Below are 27,693 nucleotides of genomic sequence, written 5' to 3'. Positions count from 1 at the left end.
TGACATAGGGTCTTGTGAATTTTTTTGCACAGACTGGTCTGGAGCCTCAGTCTACCCCATAGTCACCTCCTGAGCAGCTAGAATTACAGACATGAGCCACCATACCTGGCTCCAACAAAAGTGTTTACAGATGATGTGCTAGGTGCTTGGTAAGACAGTCACGGTCTCAAATATGACATTCTCATTCCTAGAAGTCAGAGTATAAGCATGTAATTGCATATTTAAGCAAGGTTGTGGTTAAGTGCAAATAGAGGTGAGAGGAGGATTTAGAAACTAGAGATAATAGAGATGAATCTGTTTTCAAAAAACTTGAATTCACATGACAGTAAATCATGGTCCTAAAAAGGAATCTTAACTTTCCAGTCAGTCATTAACTACTGGGCATCTATTCTATACCAAGTAGTGCGAAAAGGGCATATACATGGCCTGAACTCCTATGACTCTAGAAAGTGAGTGTATTTAAATCCATTATTTTCCCAATGGTCAAGGTAAGATGCCAAGAAGTAGGTGTTAGGTCCCACTCATAAACAGATAATACATATCATTATACTTGATGCCAAAGACTGATGAGAACACAGGACCATGGGAAGGAAAGGAATTTACTCAGCCTCACTCACAAGTTGCCTGGTCTGGGGTCCCATGTCTGTTTGTACAATCCCACAACTCCTCTTTCTTTCATAAAAGCTTGCAGTATCATTTTGGATAAGCAAATATATCATAGTGGTGTCATGAGGTGAGTGGGAATTGGGAGGAACCCCAGGGGAGGCAGGACCAGGAATTAGTTGGATAATCTGTTTTCCTTACAGACCCCTAGCCAGTTACAAGGAAATCTGACCAGAGAACACTCAGGCATTCCTTAGCCCTCATGGTTGCTCAAATCCCCTTTGGTCAAATTAGCACATATGACATAGAAATCTCACAGAGGCTTTTCATTTTCTTTCTACCAGAGAAAGAACAACCCAGAGACAACAACACTGGTATACATGCAGCAACTCCCTGGTGAGCTTGGGGCAGACCTAGAGCAATCTGAGTGCCTAGAGTCCAATTTTAACCCAGCAGGTCCTTGTACCATTCTATTTCAAGTAGATAATGTTTCCTTAGCCAGATCACACACAGGGGTCCTAAAACAAGTCAGCCAGCAGATGTGCAGTTACTGCTTCCTGGATATCTATTCCAAAAAGAAAAGAGGAAGGGAGAGAGAGCAAAAGAGAGAAGTAACAAAAGAGAGAAATAGAGTAAAAGAGAGAGAGAAAGAGAAGGAAGGAAGGAAGGAAGGAAGGAAGGAAGGAAGGAAGGAAGGAAGGAAGGAAGGTAGGAAGGAAGGAAGGAAGGAAGGAAGGAAGGAAGGAAGGAAGGAAAGAAGGAAGGAAGGAAGGAAGGGAAAAGATTATTAAAAGCAACTGCTTCTAACTTAAGTCCTTCCTTCAGGTTCCTTCCTTACATAATCTGTTTTCCTTCTGAACAATGTGTTAAGCAACTTCAGCCTATGCATCATAAGGTGTTCACATAAACCTAGATGGGACAGCCTGCAACATTCCCAAGCCATATGTTATCCCCACAGTCATAGAGGCACTCTGTCATTGACCCAGCATCACTATGTGGCAATTAACTATACCTATTAGTGAACTGCTGCCTTCTAACCTCTATATGCCTCATCCATCCAACAGAAAATATTTCTTGATTTTCTTACAACCCTATATATTTTTTAACTTTATGATCCTCATTTTCCACACTAAACTGCAATTCTTAGAAGCAATGGCACTTCGCAATTGATTGGTAGCATCTTTTATCTTTGTGGTATATGAAATAACAGCACATCTCACAATGTGCCATGACTGAGACTCAAAGAAATGGAGATGTCCCCAGAATGAAGAATGTCCCCAACTGAGGACACAATGACGGACAAAATTGGGAGGATGCACTGGCTCAGAGCTTCCTCAGTTTCTTTACCTGAAAAGAGGAGGAAGACTGACCCAACTTAGCTGTTCTACCCTCTCTCCACCAACCACATTCATCTTCTTCCCCACTCGGGATTCTCTCTATTCTTCCCTGTCCACTGTGAAAACTCAGGAAACTGCTCCTTGACACTGACCCTAGCAAGCCAAGAGCTCTCTGTCCTTACGTACGTCTAAGACAATATTACCCTTAGAGAAGAACAAGGAAAGAAATAGGAAATTGAGAGTCTATACAACTCTTTTGGCTTACATTGACCTAGCCAGTCACTAGCAAGGCTTCTCTCCACTCCTGCCAACAGCAAGAGAGATTCTCCATGGGGCTGACTCAGATCCGCATAGCAGGTTTCCTCACTTTTAATTCTGTCTTCCTTTGCAGGAAATACATCCTTTTACTACCCACACATCCTGATTCCTCTCCAGTGAAGTCTAAAGAAGCAGATCTCCACGGTCTAGCTGGCCATGGGCTTGCTCCAGTTCAGGTTCTGGGTCTAGGAAAGAGCCTGCCCTTTAGGAGATCCCCCATCTCATTCACAGAGTATAGCAGTGTTACCACTACCCAATTCACCCCAGCTTGTGCCTGGGTCCCAGCAGGATGCCCAGTACATGACACAGGACATAGTAGACACTTAAGTCCTCTGTGACTCAGTGAGTATCTTTAGAACCTACACTTAGGGAAATCATAAAAGGTACCAACATTTACTATACATCTGATAGTCTGCTCAGCAGCTTGCTTACAAAGCCACTTTGAATCCTCACAACAACTCTCCAAAACACTAACAATTACCATTTCCATTTTGCTGATGAGCAAACTGAGTCCTAGACAGATAAAATACTCCAAAGTATAAATAGTAAGTAGTACAGCTGAAAGCAAACCATTCTCTCACCTGAAAGCCTCTAACCTTTCTGGACATGCTCTGCTGCCTTCTGATAGCCTCCCATTCCTGATTGCTGACTGTCCAGGGGCTCTGCTGGGGACCTAGCCTATGGTATTGAGGCTAGATAACTCAGAATCCAGGTGTCTTCTTTGTTTCCATAATAAAGCATCAAGAAAATTCTCTCTAGGAGCCACGGAGTCCGATCTAGCAGCAGTATCTACCCAAACAACTCAGTTTATTTTTTTAATCTTCAAGTAGTTGTACAAAGGAGTTGCCATTCAACAAAGTAGTATACAAATATAAGAAATCTTGATTGATGTCATTCCCTCACACCATTCTCCCTCATCCTTCTCAACTCAAACCCTTCCCGCAATTTTCTTAATTTTGTAAAATAATCATTGAATTTTATGACTGCATCTCCCCTTTCTTCGTCTACCGAGTTCATATGCTCCTAAGAGTTCCTAATAGAGATTAAGTGGTTTAGGTTTGACATTTTCCCCCATTATTGTACTGTTCAGTAATCTCTCAGATTGTTTCTATACGTGAAAACAAGCAAGTCCTTGAAAAGCTAGCTAGCATGCCTGCAATCTGACCCAGGACTCAAAAGCTCAGTAGGGGATTCTCTCCAATGGATGTTACTTGCTCCTCCTCTGTGTCTTTTGTTCTGGGGCCACAAGTACTGTCTGCTGGTTGTGTCCTGGACTCCAAACCATATTCAGCTGGTACCACTGAGCCCCAGAAACTGAGCTCATTGTAAAACCGGAAATATGATTCCTCAAGTTTATTTGTATTTAGGATCCTCATTGTGCCCATCATTTCCATACATGTGCTCAACCCAAACAGGCTGTGAAACCTGTAACTATCTCAGAGATGAGGATGGAAGCAATTAGCCCAGAGTCAGACAAACAGTAAAGCTCAGCCCGGGGATTTGAACTCTAGCCTCCGATGACAAGTCTGGGGTTCCTTCTCTAACACCAAGCTAAAATTCAAAATCCTTTGGTAACTTCAGTAACATCCTGGGGCGGGGGGGGGGGGGGGGGGGGGCGGAAATGCAGAAACAACCCAGGAAGGTATCCTGAAAAAGTCCCATATCCTAGTCAAGGAAATTAAGGCTCCCCAGAAAATGAAGCTGATTATGACCACATGGCATGAGACAGAGGGACCTGAATTCTAGGCTATGTCAATGTAACTCCAAAACCTGCTTATGAATGGTGAGTTACAACTTTAGTCCCATTTTTTTTTAGACAAAGATGAATACGCTACAAAGAAAAAAAACAGCTGTTATGGATGTGGAGAGGGTAGTCAGGCCGAGAGCAACAAGAGCACAGGCTGTGGATAGCCAAGAGAAAGAAAAATACTGGAGAGAAATTCAAGCTGTGCCGCACACGATTCCTTAGCCATGCCTAACTTTCAGTCTACAAAGTCTCAGTCTCAGAGGGCCCAAGAGGCCTCCTTCCAATTCCCCAGCATGGGCTGCTCTGACTTTTAGCCTCTATTTATGATCAAAAGGCTGCTCCGTATGATAAATATTTATACGGTTCATTAAATAACGGCCTGTATAAATATTATTAGAAATGTGCCACAGGAAACCACAGACTTTGCAGCTGATTGTTTTATAAATGTGCAAGCTGCTCAAATGCCCTGTGAGGAAAAGAAGGGGGACCTGGAAATCAAGGCTGTTCTATTTCACTGATCTAAGGAAGTGGATAACTGCTATATTCTGATTAAAATTATAAACATAAAATTATTTATATATACAATTGTATATTATAATATTATATATGTATATATATATATATATATATATTTGAGGATTGCACTGTTTCCTCCTTCTTTTCCCCTACATAGCCTAGTAGCAGAAGCAGCTCTTCCAAGGCCCCCAGCCCACTGGCATAGATGAGCTTGCCTTACCTTTGATTCTATTTCTTAACGAGCTACCTCTGTAGGATTGATTTGGTTGGTGATCGAGACTACAGAACATATCCCTGGAATCAGTGAAGGCTTTTAATTGCCTCTCTCACCTTTGATCTTTGGACTCTGCTGAGAGTTCATGTACTCAAGTGCCACACAAATTATTTATTATTTGGTTATATTGCAATCAGGAGTTCGGGTAAATCGGTTAGATGAAGGGAAGCACTGAGTAAACTTAAGCTTCTTTAAAAGCAAGGATTAAATAATCTTACTTTTTACGAGTCTCACATGCTTTGAGATGATAAATTTTGGCCTAGACTTAATTTTACAACAATAAAAGCTGGTTCTTTGGTCACTGAGCAATGCAAATGCTGTTGTTAACAGGTACTTCCCTCTTAAAGTGAAAGGTGCCCCCCCCACACACACACCCTTCTAAGTTTGCAGCTCAGGGAAGACTAAGTTCTCACATTGCCAACACTTAAAAGAAATCAAAATACTTCATAGGTCCCCAAATTTGTAGAGTTTGTGGCAACTGCACACGCCATCTTTTATCCAGACTTACCTGTGTCCTGGCACTATGAGCACACATCCAGTGAGGTTTGGAGTGAGCAGCCCAGTTTGCAGCATGGGAGGGAAGGAAGGCAACAGGCAGCACAACCACCATCACCACCACCCCTTCCCACCCAGGCAGCTGCTGAGAAGCTAGGCCTAGCCCTTACCTAGGCCAGTTCCTGGAGAGCTAAGATAATCTCTCATCCATCACTGATGTCCAACATTCATGTCTAACAAAGGACCTGGCCTACTACAGAGAAGGAAATGGGGAAGAATGGGAATGGTAGGGAGAAGACTATGGGAGTCAGAGAGTAAGAAACAGGAACTTCTTGATTTGAGGGAGTTAGGACAAAGGGAGGTGTAAGGTTTGCCAGAAAGAAAACCCTCCACATGGTTTGGGCCAGAAGAGTTTATTGGGGGAGAACATACTGCCAGCCCACACATGATGGAGGGGCAGGGAGATAGAGGGAAAAGAAGAAGAGAAAAAGAAAGGAAAGAGAGAAAAGGAAAAGAGTGGGGACTTGTGTTGAGCCGGATTATATAGGGAAGGCAGGAGGTATGGCCAGGTGGATTGGATATAACCTCAGAGAACTGGAAGGTAACTGGGAGAAGACAAATAGGTGTGGGGGGGGGGGGCATCTGCATGGAGCCCTCCCAGGGATCTTCATTATGGCCTTTTAATAACTGTGAAAAAGGGCACCCACTCTCTCTGGCTACTTCCTGCTGGCAAGGGGCGTAGACATGAGGGGTAAAAGGCCAAGATGTGGCCCCTCCGGGAGAAGGCAAGCAGCAGCTGACCCTTGGTGGTAGATGCCAGTCCTTGAATGAAGCCTGGAAGAAGTCTCAAGAGGCAGGGGCTGTAACTTATCAAGACTTGACCACAAACACTGTCAGAGTTATTTCTCTAAAACTGCTGGCTTTCTCCTTCGGCTTGTGAAGTAGATCAAATCGAGAATGGCTGAGAGGGAACCTAGAGGGGGATTCCCTGGAACCCAGCCTGAGTCTCACTCTTGAGGGCACAAACCAAAAGGTTGGACCACTGAAACTGATTTTCTAGCGTATGAGGCAGTTTGACTTTATAGAATAGTCTAGTGAGGACATAGCAGTCCATAAGGATGTAGATGGGAGTCCACAAGGACATAGACGGGTGTCCGCAAGGACGTAGAGTCAAATTCTCTATTCAGGCATCCCTGAAATGAGACCAGACTGGCCAAAAAGGCATAAAGGGTCCGTCTGCTGTGGTCAGACAAACAGATGACCTGTAGACAGGAGTCACTCACCAGACTTAGAAAGGAGATGCTGTGGATGCATAGCTAGCAATAAAGGCTAGAAGTCCGAAGTGAGTTTCCTCCAGCTTTTGGCAGTTTGGTCCAAGGAGGGGTGGTCAAGGAAGGGGATTACCCCTCAGAAGAGCAGAGGGAGGAAGACATCCAGGGACTCCTGACTTTGTCCCCTCCTGAGTCGGGGCACCAGATGTAAGGTTCACCAGAGAGGTTCAACACATGGTTAGGGCCAGAGGGTTTATTATGGGGAAGAGCAAAGTGCCAGCCCACACATGATGGACGGGTGGGGAGACAGAGGGGAAGGAAGAAGAGAAAAAGAGAGAAAAGGAAAGAGTAAGAGAGAAAAGGAAAAGAATGGGGACTCGTGTTGAGCCGGATTATATAGGGAAGGAAGGCAGGAGGCAAGGCCAGGTGGGTTGGATGTGACCTCAGAGAAGGGGGAGGTAACTGCTTCTAGGTGTGCCAGTTATCTAGGTAACTGGGAGAAGACAAACAGGTGAGGGGCATCCGCATGGAGCCTTCCCAAGGGTAGATCTTACAGGAGGTACAACAAAACATAAAAGTGAAAATGAAAAGTAGACATATTCCTTGACCAACAAATAATATCCAACAGACTCTTTGTGCCTTAAGTCTCTACATAGGAGTAAGGAATGAAAATGCCAGTTCTCAGAGACTCAGATGAAAATGTAAATATCAAACAAATGAACAAACAAACAAAACAAAAGCAAAACACCAATAAAAACCCTTGCTCTACTCTGAGGGCCCCCCTCCCCCCAAGTCACTCAACTGGAAACATCTCAAGATTCTGAATAACCAGGATTCACAAAGGAAATGCAGGATGAGCCATTCCATAAGACTCTTGTGGAAACCAAGTGAAAGGTGTAGAGAACCCCATTTTTTGAGTCCCTAGAAAGAGCAGGCTTAGACAAAGTATTGGGCCTACGGAAGGGCAAAACTAAGCCATTCTCTATAACAGGAGCCCAAAGCAGCTTGAACTAGAGCTACTTGACCTTTGCAAAAGAAAGGAATGAGGAAGATCACCCCATTTGCATGTTTTAGTTTTGGGGAAGTTCCAGAAAGACAAAGATTTAAGATAAAGGATAAAAAGAGAAACGATTACAAAAGCAATACTGTACAACTCATTGGGGGGAGAGGAAAAGGGGGCAGGGAGGTGGGGGAAAAATGAGGGAGGATGTAACAATTTGAACAAGAAATGTACTCACTGCCTTACATATGAAACTGTAACCCCTCTGTACTTCACTTTGACAATAAAGGGGGGGAAAATATATATATATATATATATGAAGTGAAATAGACCAGTCACACCCAGAACCAAGAATTGTATTGCTTTGTTTCCTGGAGTTAACTGGAATTGTAACCACTAACAATTCTGCTTCTGTAAGTGTCCGTGCTTTGCCTAACTTGCCAAACCACCTGCATGTGGTACATTTGATGTTTGCCTTTAAAAACCCAGTCCTACTGAGGCCCAGTGCTGTTTGTCACCATCCGGGTGGTGGCGATCAGATGCTGTGCACAGCTAAATAAAAGACTCCTAGCCTGATTGACTGAGGGCTGCTGACTTTGTCTGGGTTCAAGGCCCACCTGGGTATCTGGTATACAATACACTGTTAAGACCATGAAGAAACCCCAGACATCACAGAATATGAGAAAACACCAACAAACATACTGTCTCTCAGGCAAGATGTTCTCAAAAGAAGCACTAACCAGGAGTATAACAATCACCCCACCAATAGGTATTGAAGTAAGGAGGTCAGGTCTGGCCGGCGCCATCTTGGCCACATGGTGAATTGTAGGGACTGGCATCTTGTCTTCATGGTGGAGAAAGCGAAGTCCCACCCCTAGGTGATGGGTGTGCCAGAATCTGTGGAGACAGGGGTGGGCACTTGTCCTAAAGGTTACTTACTGAACCTGTCAGCCCAGTGCCTGAGACTGGTTAGCTTCCTGTGACCCTGCCCCGGACCTAATCCTATTTAGGTGCAGACCAGCTCAGGTGCCATTATGCCATGCCACAAGTCTCCGTGTTCACGTTCTGTGTCCTATCTCCTGGCTCATCTCTGGTCACCATGGCATCCCAATTCAGCTCTCTATTGGAGCTGAATTGGTTTGTTGGTGTTGTTTTTGTTCTTTCCTTCCCTTCTGGCCTGTTTCCTAACAGTGTTAAGTGTATTTACAGGCTGCAGGCCTTTGTAACAATTAGCTGCCTGCAGACTGCTAGCATTCTAAGACTCCAAGATTTGATCCTTCAAAATGTAGCTTCTTGATAATTTACCTTACAACAGTTTGGACTGTCCTGCCAAGTAAGCACACAGGCTGCACTTGTCTTCGCCACCTCTCTATTCCCAGTGCAAAGACAGAATAAATTCAGTACCCAGAGCACAGGAAGGAGCTGAGGAATGAATGAACCAAAAGTCCCAATCATTCCACATGGAAAAAAAAGGAAAGAAATTCATACTGAAAAACAAATTTTTCAAATCTTTGTGGTAGGGAGTAAGGTGTGGGGTCACTAGACTGGACCAGGAATCAGGAGACCTGATACTTGTCCCAGATGCACCCACCACTAACTGACATTTGGCAAGCCCCCTCACTGATGTCTTCCTTTCCAAGAATAAAGTGAGGTTCGTGAATTCTGCACAGCATACTCCAAGGAGTAATTATGATGATTAAAGGAAGCAATGGGTATAGACGATTTTCAAAAGCAAAATTCCTTTATAAATAAAAGGAATCAATGGCACTGGGAGGTTTGGCAGAACTGATGTAAATAGTACAGCACCAGCAATGATTACTATAGCCAAGGTGGTCCTCAGGCTTACCTGTGCTTCCATCACCAAATTTGTATTATCTACTCCTAGGTGTTTCTACCATCTCTAAAAGCATAATTTCTACAAAAAAAAAATCATAGTTTTCTGTGACAAAACATGAGACTGAAAACATATGTTCTCTAATTTTAAAAGTTGGTTGGGGGTTGGGAATATGGCCTAGTGGCAAGAGTGCTTGCCTCAAGCTTCTTTTTTTTTTTTTGGCCAGTCCTGGGGCTTGGACTCAGGGTCTGAGCACTGTCCCTGGCTTCTTTTTTGCTCAAGGCTAGCACTCTGCCACTTGAGCCACAGCACCAATTCTGGCCGTTTTCTGTATATGTGGTGCTGGGGAATCGAACCCAGGGCCTCATGTATACGAGGCAAGCACTCTTGCCACTAGGCCATATCCCCAGCCCAAGAGTGCTTGCCTCAGATACATGAAGCCCTGAGTTCAATTCCCCAGCACCACATATATAGAAAATGGCCAGAAGTGGTGCTGTGGCTCAAGTGGTAGAATGCTAGCCACCAGGGACAGTGCTCAGGCCCTGAGTCCAAGGCCCAGGACTGGCAAAAAAAAAAAAAAAAAAAAAAAAAGTCAGTTGGTTGCTATGGTCTGAATGTATGTCTCCTGCAAGGTGATTCAGTCATGAAGCAAGGTCTTTATGAATGGGACTAGCATTTTTATCAAAGAAGGTGAGGAGCCGAACATTGTGTTAATTTCTGTAATCTCAGATACTCAAGAGTGATCAAGTAGATCACAATTCAAGGCTAGCCCAGGCAAAAAGTGAGTGAGAGTCCATCTCAACAAATAAACCAGGCATTAGTCATTCATGCCTGTGATTCTACCTACACAGGAAACGTAAGTAAAAAGGGTCCTGGTCCACAATGGACGAGGCAAAAAAAGAAAGAACCTATCTGAAAAGCAGCTAAAGTCAAAAGAACATGTGAGACAGAGTTTAAATCCCAAGAAGGGGGAAAGGAGGGAGGGAAGAAAGCAGGAGTGGTGAAAGGGAAAGGAGGGAATAAGAACCTACATTTATAACCACAACCACTGTGTATGATTTCTCCCATTTATGCACTGAATCGCTAAAAAGATCAATTGTCTGCTGATAGTCAGAAAACCATTGGAGGGAAATAATCATATTCAAGTCCAGGATTGTCTCAGCCAGAGATAAACTCTTGCTACAGTGCTCAAAAGGACCAAGATTTCTCTACCAATGAAGCTGCTCAGCCTAGGCATACCTGGAATAAGCTAGCAAGTCCTTTTATCCTGGGACACCTCAAACAATTCTTAGAAATGCTTTCTCTACGCTCTGATCAATACCATACATTATGGTGCAATAAATCCTATTTGCTTGTCTCCAGACAAGCACAATATAGTGAAATTTGGAAATAGGGGAATTACTGAGTAGGGAATTATTAAGATACAAAACTGTGTGTTGCTGGACAGCAGTGGTTCACATCAACAGTCCTAGTGACTTAGGAGGTTGAGATCTGAGAATCAAGGTTCAAAGCTAGCCAGGGTAGATATCCTGAAGATTAGAGTTATGTCTCAAGTGTAGAGTCCCAGATGTGAGAAGGAAAAAAACAAAACAAAAAAGCAGCTGAGTGAGCACAAAAGGAACTGAGTTCAAGACCCTGCGTTGGCACAAAAAAATAAATAAATAAAGTAATTGTAAGGACTTTCTTCTTCCAGAGAATTCTAGAAACACTGTGAACAAGATTTCTGTATGGCTTTGTGACTCAATGTACCATGCCTCTCTTTAGGGCAGTCTCCCTCCCTGACAGAGGCCCCTTCTACAGGAAGGAAGATGGAAAGGAAGTGCATGCAGATGAGTACCTACCTATCACCTCCCCTCAAATAGCCAGTTCACCTTTTCCAAACAAAACTGGTACCCAAGGTCACTAAAAATACAAGTTTGGGTTTGATGATCACTTGTGCTGGAATATGGAAGCAGAAAAACCTAAAAACAAGCACCCAAGAACAGAAAAACCTAAGAACAAGGAGAACTCATTCCTAATACTAAATGCAAAGCTACTTTATTTTAGGCACTCGTATGACCATTACAAAGTTATATCCACAACAGGAAAAAGTATATGTACATTTAGTGACTTATTTTCACATGTACTCCTCCATCTGGAGCATGAGTTCTGAATAAGTTCAATATATATGTAAGTTTCCCCATGACAGTTGATTTGCTAAGATAACTAACTATAAAGCAATTTTCTACAGAGCTAATTGGACATTCAATGCAATACAAATGTCATTTTGGCTGAGATCCACTGCTTTTCCGAGAAAGTCACTCAAATTAAGTCAACAGAAAATCCTACCAACCTTAATGAATGTTGTCAGAAGTAGGCAAATTCACAATCAGCTCAGGTAAGGCTGAAGCAGAATGGACAAAGGGAAAATGAGGTACAGTCAGCTTACAGCAAATACAGGAGATATTCCTTCCTTAACTTCCTTAAGATTAAAGGACCAAAAGCCTTTAGGGGAAAATGAAGCACGATAACTTAATGAAACTGAGGCCTGATGAAGGCAACTCAAAAACATGGTATTTGGAAAAATAGGAGTGCCATCTTTGCTTCACAGAGAGACTACACCACAAAAATTAACACTTGTCTGACAGGATGTATGCTTTCCTGAGAAAATCGTTTCCCCTAAAATGCCTATAGCTGAGGCACCTCCTTATCTCAAGGATAAGGATCTGTTTTATGGTAGGATACTTTCTTACCTGGAAACTCAGAAAGTAACACCAAGTGTGATTAGAGCAAAGACAAACTACCTGTCTTAACATAACTTTGAAGCCAGACCCCTGTCTGTGGGTGTGGGTGTGTATCTGTCTCTCCATTTCCCTATGAGAACACACACTCTATTAGAGTGTGCCCAGACCCTTCTGTGTATTTGCCTGCTTGTTTACTTACTCAATGAAGCTCCACCAACTTTTCTTAATTGTAACTTGTCCAGAAATTCTTATTTTGTAACTGAAGTCAAGGACCCCAAGGACCCTAAGTGAAGAGTTCCTACCTTTTTTTTTTTTTTTTTTTGGCCAGTCCTGGAGCTTGAACTCAGGGCCTGAGTACTGCCCCTGGCTTCTTATCACTCAAGGCTAGCACTCTGCCACTTGAACCACAGCGCCACTTCTGGGTGTGTGTGTGTGTGTGTGTGTGTGTGTGTGTATGTGTGTGTGTTGCTAGGGAATTGAACCCAGGGCTTCATGTATCAGAGGCAAGCACTCTTGCTACTAGGCCATATCCCCAACCCGAGTTCCTACCTTTAAAGGGAAACTTCACTAAATCTCATCTGCCTCAGGTAACAAAGCTACAAATCCATTCTCAACAGTATGCAAAACATAAGTGCCAAGGGAGAGACTAGCTAAATTCTTGAGACTACTCTTGTATTTACCTGTTTGTGGAACATGGCCAGGTAGCTTAAAGGCTCAATGTGGAAGGCCTAAAGAATGAGTTAACTGAAGACCAAACATTGGGGACAATCTGCCATTCCACAAACATGGCCTTGTCAAAATTATCATAGGAAGGGAAACAGAGTGAATATATAGAAAAGTAGGAAATGTAGGGGCTGAGAATATGGCCTAGTGGTAGAATGCTTGCCTCGTATACATGAAGCCCTGGGTTCGATTCCTCAGCACCACATATTAAAAAGAAGCCAGGGGCTGGGGATATGGCCTAGTGGAAAGAGTGCCTGCCTCATATACATGAGGCTCTGGGTTCAATTCCCCAGTACCACATATACAGAAAACGGCCAGAAGTGGCGCTGTAGCTCAGGTGGCGGAGTGCTAGCCTTGAGCAAAAAGAAGCCAGGGACAGTGCTCAGGCCCTGAGTCCAAGGCCCAGGACTGGCCAAAAAAAAAAAAAAAAAAAAAGCCAGAAAGGGCACTGTGGCTCAAGTAGTAGTGAAAGGAAGCCAGGGACAGTGCTCAGGCACCAAGTCCCAAGCCCCAGCACTGGCAAAAAAAAAAAAAGTAAGAAATATAAATAAAAATAGTACTGAGATATAATTTTATTCTGAACAGATGAACAAAAGTTGAAGTTATATGATGATATCTACTTTGTACACGAGTGTAAAAGAAATACTATGCATAAGAAAGTAATGCATGAGGGGCTGGGAATATGGCCTACTGGCAAGAGTGCTTGCCTTGTATACATGAAGCCCTGGGTTTGATACCTCAGCACCACATATATAGAAAATGGCCAGAAGTGGCACTGTGGCTCAAGTGGTAGAGTGCTAGCCTTGAGCAAAAAAAGAATCCAGGGACAGTGCTCAGGCCCCTGAGTCCAAGGCCCAGGACTGGCAAAAAAGAAAAAGAAAGTAACGCATGAATCATTCTGAGAATAAATTGGCAGTATCTAAAAATATTCCTTTTTTTCTTTTCTTGGTACGTCCTGGGGCTTGAACTCAGGGCCTGGCACTATTCCTGAGCCTCTTTTGTGCTCAAGGCTATCACTCTAACACTTGAAGTATAGTACCACTTTTAGCTTTTTCTGAGTAGTTTATTGGATATAAGAGTCTCATGGACTTTTCTGCCCAGGCTGGCTACAAACCATGATCCTCATATTTTAGTAACTAGTATTACAGGCATGAGGCACTGGTGCCTGGCTCTAACAATATTTTTAATACACTTTTTACCCAATAGGTTATCTACTAAGAACTGGTATATGTCTCACCATAAAAGTATACAAAAAATACCTGCTACAGCATTTTTAATAAATATTAAGAGTATAACTACAAAAACCATGGAAACAAATTAGATACTTATTAGACTTTCCAAATTAATAACTAGCTACCATTACAAAGAACAAAACACTAAAGAAACATGCAAATCATCCATAATTAACCAAAAAAAAAGAAAGTTTTTAGATGGTATCATATGATCCTTTTTCTATGAGTTTTTCAAAAGAATAAAGGCCTCCAGGAGTACCTCCCCCTGCCCAAAGTATAGTCTCAGAAGAATAGCAACAAGACCTCCAGGAAATGGGTTAGAAATGCAAATTCTTAGGGTTCAGTCTGGCTCCCCTGTTCAGCAACTTGTGCTTTCATAAGCCCTCCAGATAATCCTGAGAGATGTAGCGTTTGGGAGCCATTGTATTATATAAAAAAAATTGCCATATAAAGACTAACTAGTAAGACTTGAGGAAAAATACACAAACCTCTGTTACTGGAATGACACTCAGAGAAAATAAATGGATTGAAGGTTGGAGGGTGGTTAATTCCACTGCTCTGTGTTTCTAAATTTTCACGATGAGCAACTACTACTACTACAAGAAAGTCCTGCTTGTTCAGAGTTCAGCTGACCTTTACCCTCTCATCTAACTTTCCTCCACAGAATCATTCCAACAGCCTTTAGACCACTTTAGGCAGATTGAATTCTTTGGCATGTAGTAAGATGATGCTCAAAACTTGCTACTGAGGGCTTCTTTGATCCATATGAGGCATTTTTCAGTTCCTATAACTGTTCCTCCATGATAGGTTTTATTAAAATAAGTTAGGAAATGAGTAAAATACATAATATACTTAACTAGGATGCTCCCCTACAACATTGTGTGGCAGCAGTGCCTTGTAGGCCTTCTCTTTCTCTCTCTGCTAGAATGAATCAATGCCCTGTCCAGCCCCATTGAACTCCATGGAAAAAAAAATGTGCTCTTGAAAGAAGAGCAAGGCAGTCTGATTGTCTTCTGAAACTGTCACTGACAGGGATCTTTCCTCCAAAGTTCACTAGAGAGTAGTGTTTTGTTTTACCAATAAGTACATTCACATGGATTCAACTTTTTTCTTAAATGTCCTTATCTTGTGACCCAACCTTCATCTTATATCAATCTGTTTCTTCTGAATACCTATTCTATGCCAGGCACTGGTACCAGAGACATCTCAGGTGGCTTTGCAGAATTAATGCCTGCCTGCAAGGTCTGCATTCATACATAGGAAATGAAGGCCCTGACCCCTTAATTTGCCCACCTCAGGTCACAGAGCCAATGAGTCACAGAGAAAGACCTTACTCTTTTCTTACCATCATGGCACAAGGCAACTTTAAAACATCCCAATAGTAACCCTACTGTAAATTGGTGTTTTTTGTTGTTGTTGTTTGCCAGTCATGGAGCTTGAACTTAGAGCTTGGGTGCTGTCCTTGAGCTTTTGCCACTCAAGGCTAGCGCTCTATCACTTTGAGCCACAGAGCCACTTCCAGTTTTCTGGGGGTTAAATGGAGAGAAGAGTCTCATAGACGTTCTTGCTCTGGCTGGCTTCAAACTATGATTCTCAGATCTCAGCTTCCTGAGAAGCTAGGATTACAGGCATGAGCCACCAGCACCCAATTCCTGTTGTACATCTTATTCAAAGTTGCCACATAATTCCATAATCACAGAATGTGGTAAACTACACATGATCTGGCTCAATCATTCTTGATTTTATAGAATTTGTCTTCTTTATTTTACCTACATCCCTCATATTAAATCAGCAACTGATTCCATTTTTAATCTGTCTTCCAGAGCCAGTTAGCAGAATCCAAGTGACTTAGCTCACAACATCTTCTGCAACTGATTGGGTTCCAAATCCAGATGGCCAAGGGCAGACAATACATTTATCCTGAATGATTTCTGCTTCTTTTTCCCAGTGGCCCAGGAAGCCAGACCACACAAACATCATGTGTATGAACCTTCAGTATGACCTCTGTATCATTTATGTTAATCAGGACATTCTAATAATTTCAAATGATTAAAGGAGTACAGGAGCCCCCAGGAGAAAACATGCCCAGTCTGGGTAAAAAATACAATTTCCCTTCCAACATTAAACCTACTATCTCCTCAAACACACTATTTGGTTTTTGGCTCCTATCTCAGTGTCTCCACTTTCCCCTGTGACACTATAGCAAACAGTCTAGCAATTGGCATTGATTCCATATTCAAGTGATTCTCAGGTTCCCCCACTTCTCTGCTATAAACATGTTCTCTACTTCTCTCCTTGTTCTGTTCTAAGGTCTAGACATGGGTATCTGTAGCTCTCTAACCCTTTATCTGGGTTTTAGACTGAAGAGCCTTTGTCAAAGGTTCAGAGAAAGGAAGAGACTAAGGTCTGTCCCCTACCTGAAGAGCTGCCTGAAACTATATCTATCTCTTGATCCAAGGTTAACAAGAGCCTTCTCTGCATGATTTCTCTTTTTAGACTCTGTTAACCATTCTTTCCCTTTTCCTGTTAGGTCTAGGAATACAACAGTCCAACTGTTATTTGTCCCAGATATTTCAGGTTACCCTCACCTTCTGAATAATTCCTTTGCTGAAAATTATTTTATTTTGAATACATCTTATGCTTCCTTATGACATACTTATCTTATAGGCCTGATGTGATTTTTTAATTCCTATTTTCACTGATGTGTAGGTATCTTAAAATTACATCCTCACACTCTCAAGAAGTCCCTTTATATATTTTCTTTAAAAATTACACATGAAAGATTCTACTTCCAGCCAAAATAGAATAACAACAAGAACTGTGTTCCCTTACCAACAATTTAAGAAACAGAGAAAACAGTATAGAAATAAATGTAACTCCGGCATCACATATCAGGCAACAGTGATTGCAGGAAAAAATTATAAAAGCAAAACCCTGAGGTAAATTCTGCAATTGTTCTAGCAAAAGATTTGGGTATTCAGATCAAGCAACAGCACAGGGACATAGACCAAACTCAGAAGCCTTCCTTCATGCAGGAGACAGAGTAGGGAAGATATGGAAAAGAGAAGGGCTAGGATCTTGGGCAAAGTATAAAAGCAGCAAGAGCTGCACAGGAGATTTCCAGAGAACTTAAGAGGACACTCTTCAGTAATCCAGGAGATAAGTAATTGTAACACATGAGGACACTGAGGCAGAAGCACCATAAAGCACTAAAATGAATAGTCAGTATACTTCAAAGAAAGCTAAGAGCAGTCCTTTTCCTATCAGCATGGGTAGAAAACCTTACAAATCAGGAATGTACAGAGGATTTGCCTCAGTAGTGACAAAAATGAACCCCAAGATTAATGCTACTCAAGGGCACCTAAAAAAAGCATAAAGCAAGAAACAAAAAAATTAACTTGATTACAAATAATTTACACAGCTCATAGCACAAGACTCAGGTATGTATACAAAAATACAAAAAAAAAAAAAGAAAAAAACAACAGCCCAACAAGGTAAACATATAGTGTCTGCTCTCAAAAATTGCTTAGCATGCAAAGAAGTAAGATAAAAACATCCAAAATGAGAAACGACACACTTGGTAGCACTGGAAAACAGAGAAAACAGCTACCATAATGATATTTCTGAACCTAAAATTTCATAAAGGAGCTGGGCATGGTAGTATACACCTATAATCTCAGTATACAGACTGGAGGGAGGAGGATCTAGACTTAACTTGAAGCCAGCTTGGACTACATACTCATAGCAAGTTCCGGATGAACCTGAGCTACACAGAGAGACCACATCATATGCACATGCACACATGCAAACACATGCAAACACACACACACACACACACACACACACACACACACCAAATTCAGATGCATAAATCTCAAGTTGAAAAAGTTGAAATTCTAAAATAATGTCTGCTATTTAAACAAAAAGTAGTGGCCTTCAAGGTACTGGTAATAGGTAATGGGAACTATCAAAATATAGAGAAAAAATATAGAGAAAAAAGTTTTTAACAAAGGAATGGAACATCTGTGAGCTTTGGAACAACATCAGAAGACTTAAAAATTGTCAAATGGGAGTCATAGAAGCAAAGGACAAAAAAAGCCAAAAGAAATATTGGAAGAAATAATAGTCAAAATCTTCCAAATTTGAAAGAAATTATGAAACAATATATTTTTTAACTCTCAATGAATCTGAAGCACAAAATACAAGAAGCAAACAAAATCAAGAAACTTCATAATATGATTTTTCAAATCCATTAAAAGAAAGAAAGAAAGAAAGGAAAAGCGAAAGAAAGAAAACCTTACAGGCAGTCTGAGAGAGAAAAAGGACATTACATACAAAGAAGAAAAAGTAAGAATGACAACAAATTTCTCATCAAAATACTGCAAGCTAGAAGACAATAGAACAAGATCCTTGAAGTATAAAGAGGAAGAAGCTTTCCATCTAAATTCTTTATAGCAGAAAAAAAATCTTTCAGAACTCAAGGTAAGATAAAAATTTTTTCAGACATCAGACAAAAGGAAAAAAAAAAATCACCATCAGCAGAAGTGCATTACAGGAAGCAGGGAGAAAAATGACATTGTAGAGAAATCTGGACCGGTTAAAGAGCATAAGAGTAATTATATAAGTAAATCTAACCATTTTCTAAAAAATATTTTTCTTAAATTTCTTTTTTTTTTTTTTTTTTTTTTGCCAGTCCTGGGCCTTGGACTCAGGGCCTGAGCACTGTCCCTGGCTTCTTCCCGCTCAAGGCTAGCACTCTGCCACTTGAGCCACAGCACCGCTTCTGGCCGTTTTCTGTATATGTGGTGCTGGGGAATCGAACCTAGGGCCTCGTGTATCCGAGGCAGGCACTCTTGCCACTAGGCCATATCCCCAGCCCCCTTAAATTTCTTAAAATAATAATTGACTAAGTTAAGCTCTTTTTTTTCAAATTTTTATTATCAAACTGATGTACAGAGAGGTTACAGTTTAAGCTCATTTAATAACTATGAATTTAAGATTTAAGCATACATAGAAGCAAAACATCATCAGCACAAAGGCTAAGAGGAAAGAATGGATAGAAGAGTGGGAAATGCACTTCTTACACATTTGTTGTGTATGTAGTCATATATGATCATTGACTCTGGTAAGTTAAAGATGAATGCTATAAACCCTAAAGTAACAACTAAAATAATTCCAAAAAGAAGGAACAAATAATCTTCAACAAGGCAGACTATGAAGGAAAAGGGAATAAAATATAGATGGAAATATGGAAGAAAAATAATGAGGTGGTGATTAGAAATCACCAATTGTATAAAAATAGTCTAAACATCCCCATTTACCAGATTAGGAGTTTACTGGATTATCAGAACTTGGTTTATTTAGCCTAACTAAATGCTGTCTACAAGAAACCCACTAGAGGTAGGCACCAGCAGCTAATATCTGACTATAATCTTAGTTACTCAGGAGTCTGCAATCACAGGATTACAGTTCAAAGCCATTCTGGCCAGAAAAGTCCTCAAGATTCTATCTGTATATAACCAGCAAAATGCCTGGTTGGATGTATAGCTCAAGTGGTAGAGTATCAGGCAAGAACAAGAAAACTGAAAGAGTACAATTCAAATACCAATACTGGCAAAGAAAGGAAGAAATGAAGAAGAAAATGAAGGAAGGAGAGTGGGAGGAAAGAAGGGAGGGGAAAGAGAGAAGGAGAGAAAATTGGGGGAGAGAAAAAAAAGAGGGAGACTAAAAGAGGAGGAGGAAAGAAAAAAGGAGGAAATAGACAATACAAAGTCCCTACCTATACATAATTAAAGATAAATAAAATAAATTTTCAAATCAAAAGATATAGAATAAATGAATGGATTACAAAAAAGACTCATTACATATAGCCTATAAGAGATTCACTTCACCTTTAGGAACATATATAGGTTGAAAGGAAAAAGAGAGAAAAAGATATTTTGTAAAGATAGAAAAAAAATGAGTAGAGACGAGGGTATTTCATAATGATAAAGAAGTGAATTCAAGAGGATATAGCAATTCCAAATATAAATATACCAAACATCAGAGCACCTATATATTCAAGCAAATATTAACAGATGTAAAGGAAGTAATACAGAGAAAAACAATAAGGAACTCTTGGATTTGAACTCCATCTAGATCAAATGAACCTAACAGACCTTTTTAGAACACTCTTCCAATAGAAATATATGTATTCTTCCCAAAGGCATACAAGACATTCTCCAGGTTAGTTCATATCTTAATCCACAGAACAAATATTAAGAAATTTAAGAAAACTGAAATAATTATCAAGTAAAATCCACAAATATGTTGAAATTACACAGAAAAGGAAAATGAAATAAAAAAGAAAAATCAAGAAATACCTTCAGATACAAATGGAAACAACATGCAAAACTTTATAGTAGGTAGGCAAAGCAGTTCTACAAGGGAAATTTACAACAATAAATGCCTACAGATAAACAAAACTGTCTGGAAAGTGCAAGTCTCTGAGTTCAAACCCCAGGGAAAAAAAAAATGAAATCATGGCTGGGAATGTGGCTTAGTGGTAGAGTGCTTGCCTAGCATGCACAAAGCCTTAGGATTGATTCCTCAGTACCACATACACAGATAAGCCAGAAGTGGCTCAAGTGTTAGAGCAATAGCCTTGAGCAAAAGAAGCTCAGGAACAGTGCCCAGGCCCTGAGTTCAAGCCCCAGGACTGGCAAAAAAAAAAAAAATCAAATGAAAACACACACACACATTTAAGAGTACATTCTAATAGAGGGATTGACATTATTCAGAATACACTGTGTGCATCTATGGAATTATCACAATTAAACCTCCTGGTACTACTAATGTAAGAAAATCATTCACCATAATCAAATGGTGTAACTATCTTATAATGTAAGAATGGTATACCATATGCAAGCCAGTAAGTATGATATCACATTAACAGATTAAATGATAAAATTATATGATCACCTCAGTAGATTCTGCAAAAAGCATAAGACAAAATTCACATACATTCTTGATGAAAAAACCATCAACAAATGAGCTACAGAAGGACTCCACCTCAAGTCAATGAAGGCCAAATACGATAATCATACAGCCCTGTAATCAATGCTAACGAACTGAACAAATTTTTCCAAAGAAGATATTATAAGTTGATATTATATTCTAATTGGAAAATGAAAAGGTGCTTACCATAACTAGTCAACAGAGAAACTTTCAAAGAGATATCATGTGACTCTTGCTATAAAATCTAAGGATAACCAGCATTGGTGTAAAGAAAAAGGGAACTATCATATGATCTAGCAATCTTACTTCTGACTATATAGCCAAAAGAAAAATTTTGAGAAGTATCTAAATGCTCATAATCACTGTAGTATCCTTCACAATAGCCAAAAAAGTGAAAAAAATAATGTCTAAATGTGGATGAACAGAGGGAAATTTGGTACATACATAAAACAGAATATTATTCTGCTTCCAAAATGGATTATCCACCATGTGCAACAACACGGATGAACCTAGAGGACATTTTGCTAATAAAGGAGGCCAAAGACAGAAAATCAAACATAGCCCTCCAAATCTGTGATTTAGCCAGTCACAAACCAAAAATATTAGGGAAAACATGCACCTATACGGAATATTTTCTTATTTCCTAAAGAATAGAGTATGATAACTATTTATACATCCTTTACATTATGCAGGTATTATAAGTAATATAGATAGGATTTAAAGCAAACAGGAGGAAAGGAACAATAAAAATAGGATGGAATAATAAGGAATGAAGTGTAAATGTATGGAGATATAATCTACCAGTATAACTAATATAAGTCAATGTGTAAAGATACACAGAACAATATGCATTGGATATGGGCAAATACTCTACCACTTTATATAAGAGACTTGAGCATGTTAGGTTTGGGTATCTGCAGTGAACAGAACAAATCTCCCACAGATATTGGAAGACAATGGAACCTAAAATGCCCAACTCATGGAGGCAGAACATGATTGTGGTTGCCAGGAGCTAAGTGTGGGAGGTACGAGATGTCAGGCAAAGAGTACAAAGTTTAAATTACAAGATGAATAATTTTTTACATCCACTGTACAAGACTGGCAACTAAAGTTAATCATAATTCATTGTGTATCTGAAATTTTCTAAGAGAGTAGAGCTGAAGTGTTTTCATCACAAAAGGAAAAGAATAATTGTGAGATGATGGACATGTCAAATAGTTTGATGGCAGTAAATATTTCTAAATGAATACATACATAAAATCCTACTGTAAATTTGAAAATGTATCATTTTTATTAGTCATAATTCAGTAAAGCTGGGTCAAAAGATTAAACAGATAACCTGAACAGTCTAATGATGGTTAGATTATTTTCACTTTGATTAGTTTGAGGAGCACCTCCACAGATTAGTAAAAAAAACCACACATCTAGATGTGTCTGTGAGGACATTTCCAGAGAAGATTAACCAAGGGAGAGAAGACCCACACCTAAAAGAGTGGCACCATTCCAAAGGCTGGGGCCCAGGTATAATGAACAAAGGGAAAGAGGAAAGCTTATTAGTACAGGTATTCTCCATTCCATCTCATTTTCTCACTCTCATTTGTCTCTCTCCCCCTCCCTCCCTCCCTCTTTTCCCTCTCTTCTCCCTCTCTGCCCCTTTCTCTCCCCTCTCCTCTTCCCTCCCCCCTTTCTCTTTCCCTCCCTTTTTTCTCCTTCTCCTCCCTCTCCCCCTTCCCCCAACCATCATCATGAGCCTCTGAAACCATAAGCCAATATAAATCTGTCCCATTTCATGTTGTTTTTCACTGGTGTTTGTCTCAGAACAGAAAGTCTTACTACCACAAATCTTATATTCATCAAATTAAATGACTTGGTACCTAACACTCTACTCCCAACAATAAAAACAACTCCAAGCCCAGATGGCTTCACTGGTAAATTCTACTAAACATTTAAGAAAAAAAAAATAATGCCAATTTTACTTCATCTCCTACAGAAAATCGAAGAGGATAAAATACTCCCCAGTTAATTCTGTGAGACTAGAATTATCAAGAGAATAAAACTTAGAAAATGCAAGGAAAGAAAACTACAAGTCAATGTCCTTCATAAAGCTGCTAAAATCCATTAAATTTCAGCAAATATAATTCAATAATACATTAAAAGGATACATGTGATCTGACCAAATGCAATTTATCTCAAGAATTCAAGATTATTTTAAAATTCAAAAACAAAATCAATGATGTAATTCATCATCATCTTTTAATGATATGATTTCAACAGTTAACAGAAAAAGTAACTGACAAAAATACAACATTCACTACCAAAGAAAACAAAAACAAAAACAACTCAGAAAAACAGAAATAGAATGAAACTTCTAAATCTAATAAAGGGCTCTACAAAAAATACAAGTAATACTCAATGTTCAAATAAATAAATATCTGAATTAAGGCAGAACTAAGGAAATGGAAAACCTCCCATGCTCCCAGATTGGGAGGATTAATATAATCAAAATGGCAATACTGTCAAAGGCTATCTACAAATTCAATGCAATACCCATTAATATCCCAACACCATTTTTTTAATGAAATAGAGGAAGCAATCCAGAAATTCATATGGAACAATAAAAGACCCAGAATAACAAAAACAATCCTAAGCAGAAAGAACAATGCTGGAGGAATTACAATAACAAACTTCAAACTGTATTCTAAAACTATAGTAATAAAAACAGCTTGGTATTGGCACTGAAACAGGCCTGAAGACCAATGGAACAGAATTGAAGAACCAGAAATGAACACACAGAACTACGCCTACTTAATCTTTGATAAAGGAGCTAAAAAAATAGTCTGGAAGAAAGATAGCCTCTTTAACAAATGTTGCTGGCAAAACTGGTTCAACACATGCAACAAACTAAAACTAGATCCTTATATATCACCCTGCACCAAAATCAATTCCAAATGGATCAAAGACCTCGAAATTACAACAGATACCCTGAAAACACTAAGGAAGGAGTAGGAGAAACACTTGGGCTCCTTGGCACAGGATGAAACTTCCTTAACAAAGACCCAGAAATGTGACAAATCAAAGGATGGACAAATGGGACTGCATCAAACTGCAGAGCTTCTGCAGGGCAAAGGATATAGCTTGCAAGATAAACAGAAAGCCCAGAGATTGGAAAAAGATCTTTACCAGCCATACAATGGACAAAGGCCTCATATCTAAAATATATGCAGAACTAAAAAAAATTACATTTCTCCAAAACAAAACCACAAAGAACCAATAGCCCCCTCAACAAGTGGGCTAAAGACTTAAAAAGAGACTTCTCTGATGAGGAAATGAGAATAGCCAAGAGACATAAGAAAAAGTGCTCTACATCACTGGCCATAAAAGAAATGCAAATCAAAACAACATTGAGATTCCACTTCACCCCAGTAAGAATGTCCTATATCAAGAAAACTAACAATAACAAATGTTGGAGGGGATGTGGCCAAAAGGGAACCCTACTTCATTTTTGGGAATGTAAGCTGGTTCAGCCACTCTGGCAAGCAGTATGGAGATTCCTCAGAAGGCTAAACATAGAGCTCCCCTATAACCCAGCAGCCCCACTTTTGGGCATCTACCCAAAAGACCACAAACAAGATCACACTAAAGCCACGAGCACAACAATGTTCATCGCAGCACAATTTTTCATAGCTAGAATATGGAACCAACCCAGATGCCCCTCAGTAGACAAATGGATCAGGAAAATGTGGTACATATACACAATGGAATTTTATGCCTCTGTGAGAAAGAATGACATTGCCCCACTCGTAAGGAAATGGAAGAACTTGGAAAAAAATTATACTAAGTGAAGTGAGCCAGACCCAAAGAAACATGGACTCTATGGTCTCCCTCATAGGGAATAATTAGCACAGGTTTAGGCTAATAACAGCAGAGGATCACAAAAGCCCAATAGCTATGCCCTTATGAACACATAAGATGATGCTAAGTGAAATGAACTCCAGGTTATGGAAACAATTGTTATATCACTGTTGTAACTACTTTCAACGTGCTATGTGTAACCATAGCTTCTATTATTGATGATCTTCTTGCATCCCCTTCCTGTGGTTGTACCTGCACTATCTCTGTATCTTATCTGAGTACATTGGAAACCATGTATACTGGTATTAGAACTAGGAAACTGAAAGAGAGAGAGACACAGGGTAAAAAAGACAAACAACTACAAAAGCAATACTTGCAAAACTGGTGTAAATGAACTGAACAACTCATGGGGGGAAAGGGAAAGGGGAAGAGGGGAGGGGGAAATGAGTGAGGAGGTAAAAAACAGTACAAGAAATGTATCCAATGCCTTACATATGAAACTTTAACCTCTCGGTACATCATTCTGACAATAAAAATTAAAAAAAAATAAACATACACACAAAAAAATGTCTGTCACTAGGACCAGGATCAAAGTAAGGTCTGTTTTCAACATCATCCAATACATCCAGAACTGAGACAGGAAGATTACAAATTCCAAGACAATCTGAAATACATAGAAAGACTCCATCTCAAACTAAAATGAATTTTCACAGAGTATTGATGGCTCATACCTAGCTACTCAGAAGACAGATCTGAGGAGCACAGTTTCAAGACAGCCTGGGTAGGAAAGTCCATGAGATTCTCATCTCTAGTTAATCACCAAAAAGCTAGCAGTGGAACTGTGGCTCAAGTGTCCATGCTATAACCAAAAATTACCTTAAATTATGGATTTAAGATAAAACTATAAACAATTTTAAAAGTCTTTAGCAAATAGAAGAAAAGCATTTGAACAAATTAGGCAACTATTTCTTATATACAGCATCAAAAGCATGATCCATTAAAAAAGACTGATTAAAAAATACTGCTTTTCCAAAAATTACAAATATTTAAATTAAACCTCATAAAATTCAGAATTCTGCTTTTTCTTGAGGGGGAGGAGCTTGAATTTGGGGATCCATACTTGCCAAGCAAGCACAGTTCTTCTAGAATCATGCTCCCAGCCCACTGTTAGTTTCAGTTATATTATTATAGAAAGGTACCACCACACAGTCAGAGCCAAGAATGCATCAAAATGGGAGATAATGTTTGACCATTACATAATAACACAAAAGGACCTATCCAAAGTTAATTTAAAAAAAGAAAATACCCGTGGCATCATTTGATAGCTCTTTAGGTGATTCCAAGTGAACTTGTTCTCTAACTCAAGAGAGACATCAAATGAATAGTTAAGCATATTCCTCAATAACGCTGCTGCAAAGTACCCAGTTGAAAATACCCTCTCTTCTTGATGGCATCTTGATTGCTTCTTTATCTTCTGTCTTCAGTTAGTAATCCATCCCTAACCATTCTCATTGCCATAATAATCACCTTAACCAATATCTCACCTACATGACTACCATACTCTTTCTTGTGTCCCTGACCCAATTCACTGCCATGTAGCCAGACTACCTTCCTAACATAAATACCCAGTGCATCATTGACTGCCTTAGAGATTAATTTCTAACTCCCTCATGAGGATTCACTACACCTTCAAATGTGGCACTTTCACCTTCCTTAGTCTCCAATCTGGGGATGCCCCCACCTCACCCTTTCCTACCCAGGCTTACAGATCATGTATGTTACATTACTGTTTGAAAGTAGAGATAAAGACTCTTATCATCTTTGCTTTCCCAGGGCATACCAGTGCTGAGACCAGAGTGTGTGCCATGAGTGAATAAATGAATGAAGAGTTGGGTTGGAGGACCTCTTTGATACCACTGAGGTTGATTCTAGCTCCCTCTATTACAAAAAGGCAGACAGGTGGGAAGTAAAGTGCCCTCAGTGGTATAGTCTGGTAAAAATAATCATTTAAGATCCCTTGGGGGTGGGGGGAATTTAAAACCCTCCACCTGAGGGTTTAAGGGCAGGACACATTACCTTAAATTATTTTAAAAACAGATGGTAATTGACAGTTATTTGAGCTAAGTAAACGGTTAGGGAAAGGGAACCTCATTCCAGAAAAACACAAGGCCCACAACAAAAAATTAACAGCCTGGAAGAAGGCCAGTTTTCCCAGTATGTTTCTCAATTCTATCTAGAAAGACTCTCAATATTCTATTCTCTGGGTTATTCCCATCTCCCAATACACAAGTTTTGACTTCCAAATCCGGGGAGGCTTCCTTCCTCTCATAATCAGTCTCCAAACTCTTCTCACCCTTTCTCAAAGTCCCTCAAATCATCCTGAAGAACAGGCATCTGGGCCTCCCACTATGTGGTCCCCCTCAGCTGGCCCCTGCTAGAGCCAGGCCAGTAGCAATCAGGTCAAGGGCCAAGCATGAGGGCCTCATTAGCACAGGACTCCCAGAAGACAGAGCAGCAGTCATCTGGCTGGAAGACTCAGCCAAAACGTGTGTGTGTGGGGGGGGGGGGGGGGGGGGGGGGGGACCAGGACATACACTTGGGGCATCATAGACAGGAAAAAGGAGAAAAGTAAGCAAAAGTAAAGCAAAAACCTATCACTGAAATCCAGCCACGAACTAGAAGATCTTCCTTTTTTCTTACTGATTGGAAATTCAAAAGTACAATCGCATGGAGCCTTCAGAACTCCCATCTGAAACATGTTCTTTCATAGCT

General features: G+C 40.2%; 1 protein-coding gene and 1 long non-coding RNA gene across 7 annotated transcripts in view; one reads left to right on the top strand and one right to left on the bottom strand.

The window, feature by feature from the left end:
* Window positions 1–27,693, bottom strand: part of Fggy (FGGY carbohydrate kinase domain containing) — a 380,313-nt gene that overhangs the window by 351,837 nt on the left and 783 nt on the right. For 3 of the 6 annotated variants that reach the window (XR_007211617.1, XM_048351432.1, XM_048351431.1), the window contains exon 1: window positions 4,742–4,994. The exons of 1 other annotated variant lie outside the window; for it this stretch is intronic. The gene's annotated coding sequence lies outside the window, so the exon portion shown is untranslated. Of the gene's footprint in view, window positions 1–4,741; window positions 4,995–27,693 lie in introns of those variants that run through there. 2 more of the 6 variants (XM_048351430.1, XM_048351428.1) reach the window with 2 other exon arrangements.
* On the top strand, window positions 18–27,571 carry LOC125355226. Its single transcript, XR_007211619.1, has 2 exons — window positions 18–1,311; window positions 26,221–27,571. It is a non-coding gene; the product is annotated as an uncharacterized LOC125355226 (long non-coding RNA).

The sequence above is a fragment of the Perognathus longimembris genome, chromosome 7, assembly GCF_023159225.1.
Source record: "Perognathus longimembris pacificus isolate PPM17 chromosome 7, ASM2315922v1, whole genome shotgun sequence".
In the NCBI taxonomy this organism is placed as follows: domain Eukaryota; kingdom Metazoa; phylum Chordata; class Mammalia; order Rodentia; family Heteromyidae; genus Perognathus; species Perognathus longimembris.
Note: the sequence above shows the minus strand (reverse complement) of the source record. Positions and strands in the feature narration are given on the sequence as shown.